The following is a 17048-nucleotide window of genomic DNA, read 5'->3' as shown; positions in this document are numbered from 1 at the left end:
CTGGAGAAACTTTTGGCTCTTAAGATGGAAGACTCAAGAGTCACATCGTCAAAGACAGACGCGGTAAGTCCAGATGCGGGCTGGGACCCTGCGCTAACAGATCTGGCCATAGGAAGAGGAAACTGAGGGTCTACTCTATGGATAGATTCCATATGTCAGTGAATCAATGGCTACTGGGCCAAGCAGGAGCTACTAGTATTACTGTGCCGCCTTCCTGTTTGAATTTCCTGAGGACCCTTGGGAGGAGGAAAATCGGAGGAAAGAGATATGCCAGCTTGACGTCCCACTTCACTGCCAGCGCATCCACGAAGGCGGCTGAGGGACCTCTGGTCATGGACCCGTACCTGGGGACCTTGTGGTTGAGACGTGAGGCTATGAGGTCTACGTCTGGTAGGTCCCATTTGTTCACCAGGAGTTGAAAAACCCCCGGGTGGGGAGCCCACTCTCCGGCGTGTATGTCTTCACGACTTAGTACTCCCGGGATATATATTGCCGAGATAGCCGGATGACGTCCTGCCCAGATCAGGTTTGTCACTTCCCTCATGGCTGCCTGGCTTTGCATTGCACCCTGATGATTGAGATAGGCTACTGTGGTCGCGTTGTCTGACTGGATCTGGACCGGCCTGCCTTGGAGTAGGTCCTGTGCCAGGATGAGCGTTTTGTGTACTGCACGAAGCTCCAGGATGTTTATGGGCAGGTGACTTTCCTGATTTGTCTGTCTTCCCTGAAAGGTATGATGACCTGCCACTGCCCCTCATCCACGAAGCCTGGCCTCCGTGGTGAGGAGGCACCTAATTTGGAGTGAGAAGGATCCTCTTAGATGATACTGCCCATTCCGCTGGGAGATAATAAATTGTTGCAGAGGCCTGGAGTGGAATAGAGCATATTCCACCATGTCGAAGGTGGACATCATTGGCCCCAGGACCTGCATCGCTGATAGAATGGATACCCTTCGCTTGCGGAGCAATTTTGTACTTGTAATAATAGGGTCGAAATCTTGTCCTCTGGCAGAAACACCCTTTGTGCCTGAGAATCCAGAAGTGCCCCCAGATGTACCATCCACTGTATTGGAGAAAGAGAGGATTTCTTCCAATTGATGATCCAGCCGTGTGTCTGTAGGCAGTAATTGGTCACTTGGAGATGGTATTGTAGAACAGCTGGAGACTGTGTCAATAGCAGAAGGTCATCCAGGTATGGCAGTATTCCGATTCCCTGATGCCTGGGGTAGGCAGTCATAACCGCCATTATTTTGGTGAAGACCTTTGATAGACCAAATGGCAGTGCCTGAAATTGGTAATGTTGTTGCAGGACAGCAAAACGTAGAAATTGTTGGTGGGATGGCGTAATAGGCACATGCAGATATGCATCCTGGATGCCCAGGGAAGCCATAAAATCCCCAGGTTCCATCTCAAAAATTGACCAAAGCGTCTCCATACGGAACTTGGGTACACGGATAAACTTGTTGAGGGTTTTCAGATTTAGAATAGGGCAATGAGACCCATTTGGTTTCTGAACCAAAAATATATTGGAATAATAACCCCTTCCTTGTTGCACCACAGGAACCAAGATTATCACCCCTGCCCGCAGCAGGGAGTAAATGGCCTCCTGGAGGGCAAAGGGCTTGGTAGAATCTGATGGGGAAGTTGTACAAAACCTGGGGAGGATGCCTCCGGAAGGTGAGGGCATACCCCTGAGAGACCACTTCTGGGAGCCCAGGCGTCTGTTGTTGTTTGATGCCATGATGCCAGTAGTCCGCAAATTGAAGTCAGCCTATCACCCTGGGATCCCCCAGGAGGAGGCCCGTCCCATCAAACAGAGGGTATGTTGACTGGCTTAGAGACTGGATGTCTGACCAGCCAGGACCTCTTAGTTTGCTGCTTGGTGGTCCTGCGAAAACTAGATGGTCTGGAGTACTTTTCTGTCCTTTTGCTCTTCCCTGAGGCCGAAAGAACCGAAAAGACTGCCTAGACTTTAATGTAGCTGTTGATGGCAGACCTGCAGATTTTGAGGCTGCCAGAGTAGCCACTATCTTATCCAATTCTGCTCCAAAAAGTATGTTTCCATAAAAAGGTAAGGATTCCAGAGCCTTCTTGGATCTCGTATCTACTTTCCAGGACCTTAACCAAAGGGCTCTACGAGCAACAACCGAAGCTGCAGATGCTTTATAAGCCAGGAGCCCAGCATCTACTGCAGCTTCTCCCAAATAAGAAGCTGCTTCCTGTATGTGGGAGATATATGTCAGCTGTTCTCTGGTAGCATTAGGTAGAGTATCTTCCAATGCTCCTGTCCATTCTTCCAACAGCCTTGGATATCCAAGCCGCAGCCATAGCTGGCTGAGTAACAGCTCCAGACACTGAAAACACAGATTTAAGACAGGTTTCAAGTTTTCTATCTGTAGAATCTTTAAGGGAAGATGCTGACAGTATAGGCAATGCAGCGCTCCTGACTATTTTATCAGTCCCGGGGTCCCACAATTTCTGGTGGCAGCCCTGCGCCCCTTTCCAACTCTAAATCGGTCAGATTTGCCCTCTTCACTGCAACATGGTTTGGTGCAAACTTGCTCCTATTTTGCTCCTTATTATCCCTTCGCTCCTAACTATGCAAATGATCCTGTGCATTTATTGTTACATTTTATAGCTGTATGCAGTAAGCGAGGCCCAACAGCCTACAATGCGAGTGTCCACGAGTGCAAGCAAAATTGCACCTAGATTTTATATTGAGCTTCAATGAAACACAAACTGTAAAAAATGAAATGGGCCATCCCTGGAGCTACAATTCATTTGTAATGTTCTAGATGAACGGGCCTTAATGTGGTCACTTAGCCCCATTAAATCTGAAACATCCTCACGCTTGGGCTCCATCAAGATGGCCGAGAGCGACTGGAAGCCATCCAGAATGATGATTAGCTGTTATAGGTATCACCTTTAGACTTTTACGTGATATACAAAAGTCCTCCGCTATCTCAACAGTTCATTAGTCAAACATTGAGGATGGGATGTACTGGGATACTCCATTTTGCATACTTCAAATGGGCGGAGCTTGGATCTAGACTGTATAATATCAGCCAATGAGCACAGCAGATGTGTCTCCCTATTCACAAAGTCTGGATTAAAGGACTAAGGGCGGTATTCAATTAGTTTTACATACGCGATAAAGTTTTGCCTGACGGACTTTTCGACCTACATCATGTATTTTAGCCGCGGAAACTTACCGTGCGTGTACACGCTATTCGCCCTAGTCAATTCCAAAAGCTGCGAAAATAGTGACATGCGAAGTCAGAAGAGTCGAAAATTGGTGTCAGAATCAGGAAAATCAGCCAGAACCCCCAAAAAAGATGCAGAAACATTGGGGATCAATGTAGTAGTGCCCGATTATCCCTAATAAAACTGTTTGGGGTACTTAAGTTGGTACAATTGCCTCTAATTAGCGTCTTTGCACAAGTGGTGATGAATGGCATAAAACAGGATTTTTAGGTGAAAAAAAAGTAGTCCTGATAAATTTGGGGTGCCTGAAAATGGCTGCAAGCATCTTTTATGGTGGGTACACACTGGGCGATATTACTGAGCGACTGCACGATTACGACATCGTAATTGTGCAATCGCTCAGTAATCGCTCAGTAATCGTGCACTTTTATGTCGAAAACGACCAGCCATGCGCACTCCCGCTGGTCGTTTCCGACATTGTCCGTCGCCTGAACATGCAGCACAATCTGACGACCTCATCAGGTTTCTGCATGTTGGGGAATGGGGTAGAGAGCCCGGCGCTGAACGATATCGTTAATGATATCGTTCAGCGGCTGTGCTCAATGTCATGAACCACATTGAGCACAGCCTGCCGAGGACACACTACACGATATCGCTCAGGGAGCATATCGTGTAGTGTGCACACACCTTTAGTTTCTCTAAAGTATAGTTTTAATAAAAGTGAAATTCCTCCTTCTTAAAAGCACCTACAATCCCAAAAACAATTGACCCCTTCTTAGAGAACCCCCAGAACCTTATTTCGCCAGTTTGTAAACTTGTGCTTTTTCACCCCCAAATTCAAAGTAATTTTTTGGGGTGTTCCTAACTTTTCTGACGCAGTTATCCTTTGAGGAGCTGTCCCAAGGGTTCTGAGTGGTTTCCTCACCTTTGCATCCCGAAATAAAAATGTTGCACTTCTTTTGTCTTGCTATTCAGAGGCGAATCTTTTCGCCTATTACACTGCATTAGCTTTCTGCATATGCGAAAAAGCAGATGGAATTGAATACGGAAATAAGTTTCCGACAGGCGAAAAGTCGCAATCGGCGATACTTTACCGCAGATCACGGCTTTTCGCTTCTAATTGAATACGGGCCTAAGTCAGAATTGAACATTAGTATATTATCATTTTACGCATGATAGCATATATTATATTATGCATATTATGTGTTCACTAGCATGCAAGGATTTATTTTGTCCCACTATCCGCTTTTTCTTTTATAGTAAAAATTGGATGTGTCCAAGTGCGCAATTTTCTGTGCAAATTAGGAACTTTTAACAGCAAACTGCGCAGCTGGTAGAGATTGCGGATCCTGTTCTGAAGCTGGTCCAAGGAGGTTGGTAAATTCAATCGAGGACTGCGTCACACCGTGTGCGCCCTGCCGTTGTCCGAGCACACTATGATCCCGCAGTTCGGTCGCCGTGTTCAGGCTTGGTCGTACATACGTATCTGACAGCAATATTTCTGATCGTCCCAGTCATTGTCTGGGCACCCTAATAATCCAGATCAGCCCAGGGCAGGTGCTGGGGGGCTCATCTTGTAAATTGTTCTGTAGAGAGTCTATATATAAAATTAGGATAGCCATCAATGAGGGGACGGGGCTTGACATGTGCAAACACTTTGCAGTGAGACAATGTATACATTGTTCATGTAATGCTCCTCAAACCGGTCCCAATGCTGAGAGACTGGCAGGTTTACTCTAAGAGTAAACTATTCTCTGAAGGATTGACAAGCGGCTTTTACAGAGGATTACAAAGCCAGAGACAGATGTTCTTACTCTACTTTCTACCTGCTTGTATAACGAAAAGCTTTCTTTATGCTCAAAGGGGTTAACAATGTAAAGTTCTCAAAAGTATGGACATGTTATAGGCAGGCAGATTATATATTTTTGCCTGAGGTACTAATTAAGTCACCTGTTCTCAAGCATGGATATTCTTAAAGTGTGGACTGTAATGGTTGAGTTTGGGAACCTCTATCGGGCTGATTAGATGATAATTGTATAGTGTGTAGGAGCGTTAGCCGATAAATGGTCATATCGGGAGGCCGGGATCTGATGGTCTGCGCAACCTATCTCGTTCCTGGTCTTCTGACCTGTTGAAGACATCCCACACTGAGCTAAAAATACACTATGTAGACAAAAGTGATTTAACACCCCCGCGCAAGCGAAATGCATACCATTGCACAAGAGTTCCAAATGGCCACTAATGTGGCGGCTTCAACAAGAACACTTGGTAGGGAGGTCCACACACTTGCAGTTCTACGGAAAAAACGAATGTTTTTATCAGGACGACAATGTCACCTGTCATCTTACCAGGGCGACGCTGGACTGATATACCAGGGTGACGATGGACTGGTCATGTTACCAGGGTGATGCTGGACTGGTATATAGAAAGTTTGGTAACCCGGATGGGCTGGCCAGCTCAGAGTTTAGCTCTTAACCCCACTGAGAACCTCTGGGATGAATTGGAGCGATGGGTGTGTTCTAGGCCGACTCGACCTTCACCAGTGTCACAGTTAGTCACTGTACTTAAGGCGGAATGGTAAACCTAGCACCCGCTGCTGTCCAAGAACTTGTGGACAGTTTGCCAAGAAGGGTGTCTGCAGTAATCACTGCACGTAGTGGACCTACAAAGTACTGACATCAATAACATCTTGCTGATCTATTTACTGTAGTGTTCAATCACTTGTAGCTCAGAGTGTAAACCGCTCCTGGCCAGAGAATTTACTGGAGCTTCAGGTGTGGACCTATTATTAGAGAAAAGGAGCGTTCCCATTGACATCGTTATCTATCATTGTCCGAACATGCTGGTCAACTTGACGATGTTGTCAGGTTGCCCGTGTTCGGGGATGATGGATGTGCCTACACTGAATAACTGATCGCTCAGTGTAGGCACATCACAGACTGTGAAACGACTGCACGATTACAATGTCGCAATCGTGCACTCGTTTCACTGTCGGCAAGTGGATGTGCCCCTTTAGAAGCTAATCAAGGTAACAGGTGCAAATTTGCACCTGGACAATTATTGTGATGCAACGGGACAAATGCAATACTGTTTATGTATGCTGGGGAAATGCTGACTATTTCTGCATGTAGCACACAAACACTGAGTTACTAAGTGCCCCACCCCAAATCCCCCAAAAATCTAAGTTATAATGTGGTGTAAATTCAGCTAGAATGCAGTTCTGCACCTTGGAAAAATCATGCTGCAATACGGAGGGAACAGACATATTATTGGGGGATTTGGGGTGGGGAGTTATAGTCTATAACTCACGTCCCATCTTCCTGTGGTTACTATGAGGAGCTCTGCTAAAACTACTTTACAGAGGATGACAATGGCAGGGGCAGTGTGGTAAATATGGGGTCATAATGATTATTATTATTATACTTTGGGTATGGCGCTACACATTATGTTAATGTAATAAATATCCGGTACCAGTGCGGCTAATGTTCGGCTTCTTTTGTGGTAAAGAGGTCACACACACAGTTTTATTCTAAAACATAAGCTGTTGCAGACGCCAGCATTGGCCTGGAGGACCACGTGTACTACAGGTGAGCAGGTTTTACATTTAAAAGATATCCCAGCAACTTACTGAAACCAGGGAAATCCTTGTGACCTGCACTGTTCCAGTCATCTGAACTCTGTATAACCTTGTAAGCAGACACTATATAGAAGCAGAGAAGGCATCTCCACCCAGCTGATAAAAGAGTATTTGTGGGCGCCAGAGGCTCTCAATGGCTGTGAGAGCTTTGTTAAAGATTTGAAGCCTATTATACTATATTACAGGAAGGGAATAATAAGCAAATCTCTCTGCCATTATATATTTCTGTCCAGACAGACTACTGAGCTTTATACATTATCCAAATCCGAACCTTTCCCATCAGTACATCTTCCTGTCTCAGGAGAGATACTACTGTAGGACAACACTCACTGTCTACACCCCCCACCTCCCCCATGCTGCAAAGTGGTAACAAGAACTATACTCGCTTATTGGGATCAATGCCTCTCTATAAAACAATTCAGGTAAAAAAATTAGAAACTTAATCAAATAATTACAAGAAAGTTGGTCTGACCGGCCCTGTTACAGAAGGATGGACAACGGAGGTATCGTGGTAAGAATGATGCCTGACAATTGAGATGTAAACTGATACAATACAGGAAGTAAAACAATTATGGTGATGGCAGTTGGCAGCCATTATTCCTATAGGTCTGTCGTGAACGTAACCTTGTACACATTCATTTTCTAAATCACGGAGCTTTGCTAAAGTTTTTTTAAATTTTAAACACTCACGTTAAATAAATAAGTATCAAAACTATACAAGGTCCAGAGATTGGTAAGAATTGCATTCAATATGCAGATAACTGTATTATGTTACAGGTCAATATTGAGACATAGAGACTTTTCCAGAGACAAACTAAAACCCGGCGTGGAGCCTAGAACTGTCCGTTGCTACAAGTGCGATGATTGGCCGATGACTGCAATCGGTGTAATCTCTTATTCTCTACAAATATGCGAGAAGTCAGCTGAGGGTTCCCTGCACTGTATAATAACCAGCTGCAACTACACTTCACCATATGATCGTGGAACTTAATGCATAAGTATATTAGAAGTCATTATTCCACAAAGAGACGACACAAATAAACCCAAAATATATGTGAAGTTGGATAATGGTAGTTTTTTATTATTTTGTTTTTGTTCAGGTTTCAAAGAAAGTCGAACAAAAAATTAGATGTTGAACATTTGAGACAATATTAAAATAGTATGTTAATTAGAAAAGGATTTAAATTAGCATAGGCCATTTTTATAGATTTAATATAGCCAACGTAATCTTCTAATTGGCAACACCATAAAATATTCTGCTGTTTTTCAAGATAACTAGGCCACTAGGGGGAGCCGGAGTTTAGGAGCAGTATTACTTTTAACCTGAAGTGAATAAAAAAACACGAAAAAAAAAATAAATCAAAAACTAAAATAAACCCGACAATGTGTTTTGCTTACTATTTAATACATGTAAAAGTAAAGTAATCTACTTTTATCTAGGTAACATCCTTCCACTGCACAGGGTAATAAATAAAATATTCCCTCACGGGCCGTCTGATGTTTTCTGGTTAGCGGTGACTTGTTGTGAGATGATGGCCAATTATAAGGAATTAATTTGTCTCTTTGTCCTGCTATGCGGCACTGCCAATTTTATGCCAGTGTAAAGATCTGGCTGTACCAAGTAATAACAGCTAGTGAGCCCAAACACAGCAGTCACCAGAAAGCAGGTTTCTTGGAAGACGTCTGTCTGTACACAGATCAGTGACTGGGGAAGAGCAAAGAGAACACAAAACAGGATGTGAAAGGTCTGCACAGATCTGTACTAAGACACTGGTTACCACTGGCTACAGGTCTACATAGCAGGTTCCCATGCTGAGAAGCACATACGGCAATTTCTGCACTCACTTTATAGCACACTTGCCGTTATCTAACTCCTGGCTGCCGGAAAGGGGCAACCATGTGGGAGATTCCAGGGTGTGGCGAGCAGACAGGTGGGCGCTAGAATATGCTGTGATTCCCGGAATTTTAAGGTGAGGGGCATAGCGATTCAGCGCAAATCCTGCTATCAAGTCGCCCAGACCACCCACTTTACCCAGGAGAATAAGCATGCAGCATGCTTTATAAAATGTACTAGATAAATTATAGTTAATTCTGATTGGTTGCTATGGGAAACGCCCCAATTTGTCAAGTTTAAAAGCTTTGATACATCTTTTTACTTTTTAGTATCAAAATGTGACAAGACGAGAGAACGAATATCTGTCTGGGGTGGTGGGGATTGTTTTCAAACACTGTATGCGTTGTGGAAAATAATTAATAACATAACAAAGGCGTTGGCAATTGTAATATCACACCAGAACTATTGTGGATAGGTGGAAAACTAGTAGTCGTATAATTCTGCCGGCAAAAACGTTATTTTAATGCGCGTTATGCTCGTATTGCATGTGTTTTATTCTACAAAAGAGCTTTTACCGGACTAGTATAATAAACATTACCCACATTACTATGACAAACCAGATAGGGCCCTTTTCAAGTCACAATAAGTTACTTCACCTAATGTCTCTAGTTATCAAGCAAAATGGCCGCAGAGGATCCTTAATTGAAGGACTTTGCTAATGTATAACAGAAAGTGCAAAAGAAGGGTGAATGTAAGAACGGCATGTTACTAACAGCTCCGCGACAAGGCCTGAAGAACATCGCCACATCCCGGCGGCGGCCGCCGCCTGACTCTACGTGCACGCACAAAGTCACAACGCTTGCGAAAGAAAAAAAAAACATGTCCCTAATCCAGAAATGATTTACAGAGAAATGCTGCTGACACACTATTTTCCCCACGATCTGGAATGCAGATTTTTTACGATGTGCCGTTTCCATTTGGAGGCCTGATTATTACTTCTTTTCTGGAAAGCCGGCTGGCGGCAGTACAGAGAGAATTTGATATTACATGGGAAACGGGTATGAAAAGCAGAAACCCAAGACATGGCTTGTACATACTTTCCAGCGCTGACCCTGTAGCCGTGTTTATACACCATCCTGTATTTTTATCCAAGGTGTCAGAAACACATTTAAATGTTCTTTTACGTCGTGCCAAGAAGAGATGTAAAATGAAACAAGCGTTTCTCCTTCAGTTGTCGGATACGGCTTACAGATCACCAACGGGGGGGAAATGCTTCATTAAGGCACAATTAAAGACTGTCTCATTGTGTAAGTACAGGCTAAAATCTAAAAGTCATTTACCTCTATGGAAAAAGCGAAGCGACTTGGACAGACTGGGGGAGTCTTGTCCTCAGGTAATGCCACTGATATAAAGATGAACTTAGAAGAGAGCTTTGCGAATAAAGTGGACAGGTCCCCAAAACACAGTGGGCGCATCCATTACTTGGGATAAACTGACACGGACTGTCAAATGTCCAGGAACTAGTGACATCATAAAGATGAGAGGTTGGGGCGCTAGGCTGAGGCTATGCTTAGTGTGCCAATACAGCTGGCACCGACCCAGGCTGTGACAATAAGCCCTGACAAACAAGTACATAATGGCACTAGGGGCAGGGTTAGGCACTAAGGGGGGAGTGTTAGGTTTAGAGTGCAGGGAGGGGGAAGTTAGGTTCAGGCACTAGGTGGGGGGGGGAGGTTAGGTTTAGGCACCAAAGAGGGAGAGTTAGGGTAGGAGAAGGGTTAGCATAATGACCAACAAGTGTCGGTATGTTAAACCTGTCGGTATCCCGGCGTGGGGAATCTGACCGCCAGGGTCCCAACTGCCGGTATTATACGGATTCCCTCATACATATCACCTGTCTCCCATCACTTTCTAAATACTTCAAATATGCCCTATGAGACGCACGCTCTGCCTGTAACATGCCAACCTCCATCCTCTTCCTTTCAAACCACCTAGTAACATATACATGGCTCACACAATCAGACACGGCCTCACATGCAGCCCTTGCCCACGGAGGCGGGGTTGAACCACTTCTTCCCATCATTACGCATTCTGGTCCTAGCACTCACATTCACATCTTCTGAAGTGCAGTACATGTTTTCTGGAATATCAACCCATTCGCACTGCGTGTTGCTGTGACTCCAACAATATCTTAAACTATTCTCTGCCAGAATCCCTCATTTTGTCTCCTCTGACAACCCCGTCGTCGTCATGGGTGATTTTAACGCCCCTAATGATAATGTATATTCTCCTTGTGTCTCCAGACTCCCTCTCTAACCTCCTCTCTCGGCCTCTCCCAGCTGACTAACCCTCCTACCTGTATTCATCAGACCAGCGCTTCTCAAATCCAGTCCTTGGGACACACTAAAGCTGGGTACACACTTAGGGATATTTTGGATGATTTTCCAGATTCTGTAGGATCGGAATGACGAATCGTTCAAATCAGGTGTACCCACTATTGCAGGCGGTGCATGCTCCCATGGTGTCGGGCACCAGATAGTTTGATGTGTAACGGATATGTTGGCCCATCGGATCGCTGGGTACACACATCGTTTAGTGTGCTTAACAGCGCATGTTTTCCAGGTCTCCTCATAGAATCACAAGTGAAACAATTAGAACCATCTGTGGATTTGTTTAAAAAAGTGTCAGTCAGTAATGAATACAATTGTTCCAGCAAGGAGAGATGGAAAACATTCCGTGTTAGTGTAGTGCCGGGGACTGGATTTGAGAAGCACTGCTCGGACTACACTCAGTTTCTGATCTCTAACATTCCTCTCCCTCTATCAGATCATCTTATCACCTGCTGTCCTCCATAACTTACACCTGTCTGCTGTAGAAATCTACCGACCCTCCTCATACACCCAAAGTTCTCTTAATTGTCAACAACCTTCTACCTCTCTAATAATTTCTCTCTCAAATTCCCACCTTCTCCACTCATGATAAATAATGGTAGTGACAAATTCTAACCAAACCCTAGCAACAGCTCTTGATGGAGTCTCCAGCTATTATTCACCTTCTGTGTCTATCACAACATCAGCCAGGGGACAAAGCCAGTGTCTCCTACAGTAGAACGTCATTGGCGAAAGGCTTGTGTACTTTATAGACTTCCTCACAATATACTGCTATTTGTCACTCCAGCCGACATGCTTTGGACACTGCCAAACAAACATACTTAAAATCGCTCACCTCTGCTCAGGCTTCTAAGCACCTTTTTAATACGTTTTAAATCTCTTCCCAGCCCTCACACACCGAACCCACCGGCTTCCCACCAGCTTCCTACTAAAGTGAAAGTTAGATTTAGGATTGTTTAGTTTGTCCCATTACTTTTGGCCCCTTAAAAAGTGGGATATAGAAACCGTTGTAATTCCTACACCGTTCACCCGATTTGGATGTAATTACCCTCAAATTAAATCTGAAAGTCTGCAGTTAAAGCACATCTTGTTTGTTTCATTTCAAAGCCATTGTGGTGGTGAATAGAGGCCAAAATATGAACATTCTGTCCCAATATTTATGGACCTGACTGTAGCATTAGATCTACATCTGAGTATAAGATATTGTTCTCTTATTAGCTATTTTCTAGATGGATGCAACGTGTGTCAATGAAATTGACTGATATTCGGCAGGTGTGAGAGACAGGGATGTAAATCAACTTCACAATCTTATCTGAAAAGCTCCTAAATATTTATAGTTATACAAAGTGGCCAGAATTAAACTTCCCCAATCCAGAGCAGTCTATGAGCCATATTCAATTTGAGTGGACCCGCGATACTTTTCCACCACCTGGACTTTTCGCCTACTTCGCCTGTTTTGCAGGTGTAAAAGTATCTAGCGCGTGCCCGTGTATCCCGGGATTCAATTTGAAAGTAGGCGAAAACGGGACCCAGCGAAACTTAAACAAGCGGAAAGTCCTGTCAGATTTGGGGAAATCAACCAGACACCTCCCAAAAGATGCTCTGACATGGGGGTTCCCTATGGTACCCCCCGATTTGGCTTGCTGAAGGTATTTGATGTTTGTAAATGGGCTCAATAGCTGCTAAATAGCGTTTTTGTATAAGTGGTGAAGAATAGTATTCAGGAGTTTTTTTTCCAGAAAATAACTTATCCCAGCAAATTTGGGGTACTTGAAAATGGGGGTCAGCATATTTATAAGTTGCTAAAGTTCAGTTTTAAAAACCGTGAGAAATCCACCTTCCGCAAACCCCTGCAATGGAAAAAACACCTGGGCCGTACTTGGGGACCCCCCCAGAGTCAAGTTCACTAGTTTTTAACTTTGACAACCAACTTTTTTTTCTTTGCTCCCAAATTGAAAGTGATTTTTTGGGGTGTCCTTAAGTCTTTTTTATACATTTTTTTTGACACAGTTTACCTTTAGGGGACTGTCTTAAGGTTGCACGAGTGTTCCCGCAAAGTTGTATCCCAAAGCCCCAATTCTGCACTTTTTTCCGCCTGCTATTCATAGGCAAAAAACTTTTTCGCCTATTACATTACATTGACTTTCCGCCTAGGCGGAAAGTATTTGAAATTGAATACGGCGATACTTTTTCGCCTGGCGAAATGACGGCGAAACTTTTTCGCAGATTCCGACTTTTCGCTCCAAATTGAATATGGGCCAAAGTCTTGATGTAATAACCGGAATGTTGCCTAGTTTGGTATGGAGACTAATTGGGTCATGGGAAGCAGGATTCCACGGGAAAATAAAATTCACGTTGTTTACACATTGATCAGCGCCACTCTCCCACTATCGGCGACTTTTTACACAGAATTTTCTTTTTCAGTGAAATCCTGCTTCCCATGTCCTAATTAGGCTCCCTACCAACTGTGGTGACATTCTGGATGTTAGATGCAGCTACAGACAGCTCTGAATAAGGGAAGTCTAATTATGGCCGGCCTGTACTTGAGGACATTATTACTAGTAACTCTTATATAAGAGAACTTGGATTCACAATGCTCCGTGCCCCCCCTGATACCTGGGTTGCCAGTTCAATTATCCTTTCTGCTTTACTCTATAACCGTCCCTGAGTGCTGAGGGCTCGCTCGGTGATCTGTGTAATGTCACCAATTCTTCCATACAAGGTGAAAGTGTCCCAGTTTGTAAAGAGCTGGCCGAGATGTACCAAGGGGGCTCAGTTCTCTCATTATGAATTAACTGTGCCATGTACAGTGCAAGCGGAAAGTATTCACAGCGCTTCACTTTTTCCACATTTTGTTATGTTACAGCCTTATTCCAAATGGAATTAATTTTTGTCCTCAAAATTCTACACACAATACCCCATAATGACAACGTGTAAAAAGTTTTTTTGAGATTTCTGCTAATTTAATAATAATAATAATAAAAAAAAAACAAAAACTAAGAAACCACATGTACATAAGTATTCACAGCCTTTGCTCAATACTTTGTTGATGCACCTTTAGTAGCAAATACAGCCTCAAGTATTTTTGAATATGATGCCACAAGCTTGGCACACCTATCTTCGGACAATTTTGCTCATTCCTCTTTGCAGTACCTCTCAAACTCCATCAGGTTGGATGGGAATCGTCGGTGCACAGCCATTTTCAGATCTCTCCAGAGATGTTCAAACTGATTCAAGTCTGGGCTGTGGCTGGGCCACTCAAGGACATTCACACAGTTGTCCTGAAGCCACTCCTTTGATATCTTGGCTGTGTGCTTAGGGTCGTTGTCCTGCTGAAAGATGAACCGTCGCCCCAGTCTGAGGTCAAGAGCGCTCTGGAGCCTCTTTTCATCCAGGATGTCTCTGTACATTGCTGCATTCATCTTTCCCTCTATCCTGACTAGTCTCCCAGTTCCTAGTGCTGAAAAACATCCCCACAGCATGATGCTGCCACCACCATGCTTCACTGTAGGTATGGTATTGGCCTGATGATGAGCGGTGCCTGGTTTCCTCCAAACATAACGCCTGGCATTCACGCCAAAGAGTTCAATCTGTGTCTCATCAGACTAGAGAATTTTGTTTCTCATGGTCTGAGTGTCCTTCAGATACATTTTGGCAAACTCCAGACGGGCTGCCATGTGCTTTTTTACTAAGGAGTGGCTTCCGTCTGGCCACTCTACCATACAGGCCTGATTGGTGGATTGCTGCAGAGATGGTTGTCCTTCTGGAAGGTTCTACTCTTTCCACAGAGGAATGCTGTAGCTCTGACAGAGTGACCATCGGGTTCTTGGTCACCTCCCTGACTAGGGCCCTTCTCCCACGACCGCTCAGTTTAGGCAGCTGGCCAACTCTAGGAAGAGTCCTGGTGGTTCCGCACTTCTTCCATTTATGGATGATGGAGGCCACTGTGCTCATTGGGACCTTCAAAGCAGCAGATATTTTTCTGTACCCTTCCCCAGATTTGTGCCTCGAGACAATCCTGTCTCGGAGGTCTACAGACAATTCCTTTGATTTCATGCTTGGTTTGTGCTCTGACATGCACTGTCAAGTGTGGGACCTTATACAGAGTTACAGACAGGTGTATGCCTTTCAAAATCATGTCCAAACAACTGAATTTACCACAGGTAGACTCCAATTAAGCTGTAGGAACATCTCAAGGATGATAATTGGAAACAGGATGCACCTGAGCTCAATGTTGAGCTTCATGGCAAAGGTTGTGAATACTTATGTACATGTGATTTCTTAGTGTTTTTTTTTTTTTTTATTAAATTTGCAAAAATCTCAAAATTTTTTTTTACAGGTTGTCATTATGGGGTATTGGGTGCAGAATTTTGAGTACAAAAATGATTTATTCCATCTTGGAATACGGCTGTAACATAACAAAATGTGGAAAAAGTGAAGCACTGTGAATACTTTCCGGATGCACTGTATATAGAAAATAAGTGGGAATTTCACTCATGTTAGATCCTGGATAAGCCGCCATTCAGTCAGAGATAATACTTATGACCATGTAATGTATAGATAGGAAACTGGTGGTTCTCCTGCTGTTGGGGAACTATAAGTCCGAGCATGCTCTGCCAGTGGCAAAACAGGTTGCCCAAGCTACACAGAGGATATAATAATAGTGATTGCAGTGGTCCTTCAGTGGAGACTTTTGCAAGTGAGCAGACATTGGGCAATTGTCAGCATTCGCTCTTTAGCTTGTATAGAAGGGACGTCTGTCATTTGAACATGCAGAGATAAAAGATTTCACAATAAAGGAATTAAATCAATATACGTGGTCTCATTGTTTTTAAATGCAACAATATATTAATGTGTGAATGTTTCAGCACAGAAAGGACACACATTAGTGGGTAGAATATTACAAAGTGTGAAAGAGAATTCCGGGTAATGTGACTGACAGTAACAAGTGCGGCAGGTGACACATGGCAGGAAAATCGCCTGAATTTACTATATTTTGTATTCTCTTTATAACAGCAGAAGACATAAGTGACATATTCCAAATAAAGAGGGGTATCCACTAGACGATTAAGTTGAACGATAACGATCGTCCGATCGTTTGCAAAAATGTCTAAAACGACCAGCGATGCGCGTGCCCGCTGGTCGTTTAGACTTCTATCATCTTTCCAACATGCTGGTCAACCTGACGATATCGTCAGGTTCAGCATGTTTCCAGATGATTGATGAGCCTGCACTGAACGACTGTTCAGTGCAGGCTCATCACACGACTGACAAACGACTGAATGATCACAATGTCGTAATCGCGCAGTTGTTTTCAGATCTTGTAGTGGATACCCACCTTAAGACCATGTAATGGTGCATACACACGGTCAGATTTGTCAGATCACCGACTGAACGATTTGCAAACGATTGAACGATTTTTGACTGCATTAAAATGAATGGAAATCGTCCAAAACTGACTAGAAACACATCAGATGTCAGATATCATTATCTGACAAACGGGAACACGCATCGTTCATCGTTCAGACATGTCAGACGTGTCAGATTTTCCTTCAGATATGAACGATTTTTTAAATAGTCATCGTTCAGATCTGAAGAAAAATCTGACCGTCTGTATACACCATAATGCTGCCCATCCACTAGATGATTAAGTTGAGCGATTGAACGATCAATCGTTTGCAAAAATGTCTAAAACGACCAGCGATGCGCGTGCCCGCTGGTCGTTTAGACATCTATCATCTTTCCAACATGCTGGTCAACCTGACGATAACGTCAGGTTCAGCATGTTGCCAGATAAATGATGAGCCTGCACTGAACGACTGCTCGTTCAGTGCAGGCTTATCACAGACATAGAAATGACAGCACCATTACAATGTCGTAATCGTGCTGTCGTTTCTATGGTCTGCTAGCGGATGGGCAGCATTACTCGTGCATTTATCGTTAATTGTTGGGTGACAAAGAAAGGTATACAGAGAGCATCATTC

General features: G+C 43.8%; 1 protein-coding gene across 3 annotated transcripts in view; it reads right to left on the bottom strand.

Annotated features, from left to right (window-relative positions):
* DYM (dymeclin) overlaps window positions 1-17048 on the bottom strand; it is a 408809-nt gene that overhangs the window by 43970 nt on the left and 347791 nt on the right. The gene's annotated exons all lie outside the window — the stretch shown is intronic.

The sequence above is a fragment of the Taudactylus pleione genome, unplaced genomic scaffold, assembly GCF_031769625.1.
Source record: "Taudactylus pleione unplaced genomic scaffold, aTauple2 ptg000189l, whole genome shotgun sequence".
NCBI classification, from domain to species: domain Eukaryota; kingdom Metazoa; phylum Chordata; class Amphibia; order Anura; family Myobatrachidae; genus Taudactylus; species Taudactylus pleione.
This window is presented reverse-complemented; position numbering and strand designations above follow the sequence as displayed.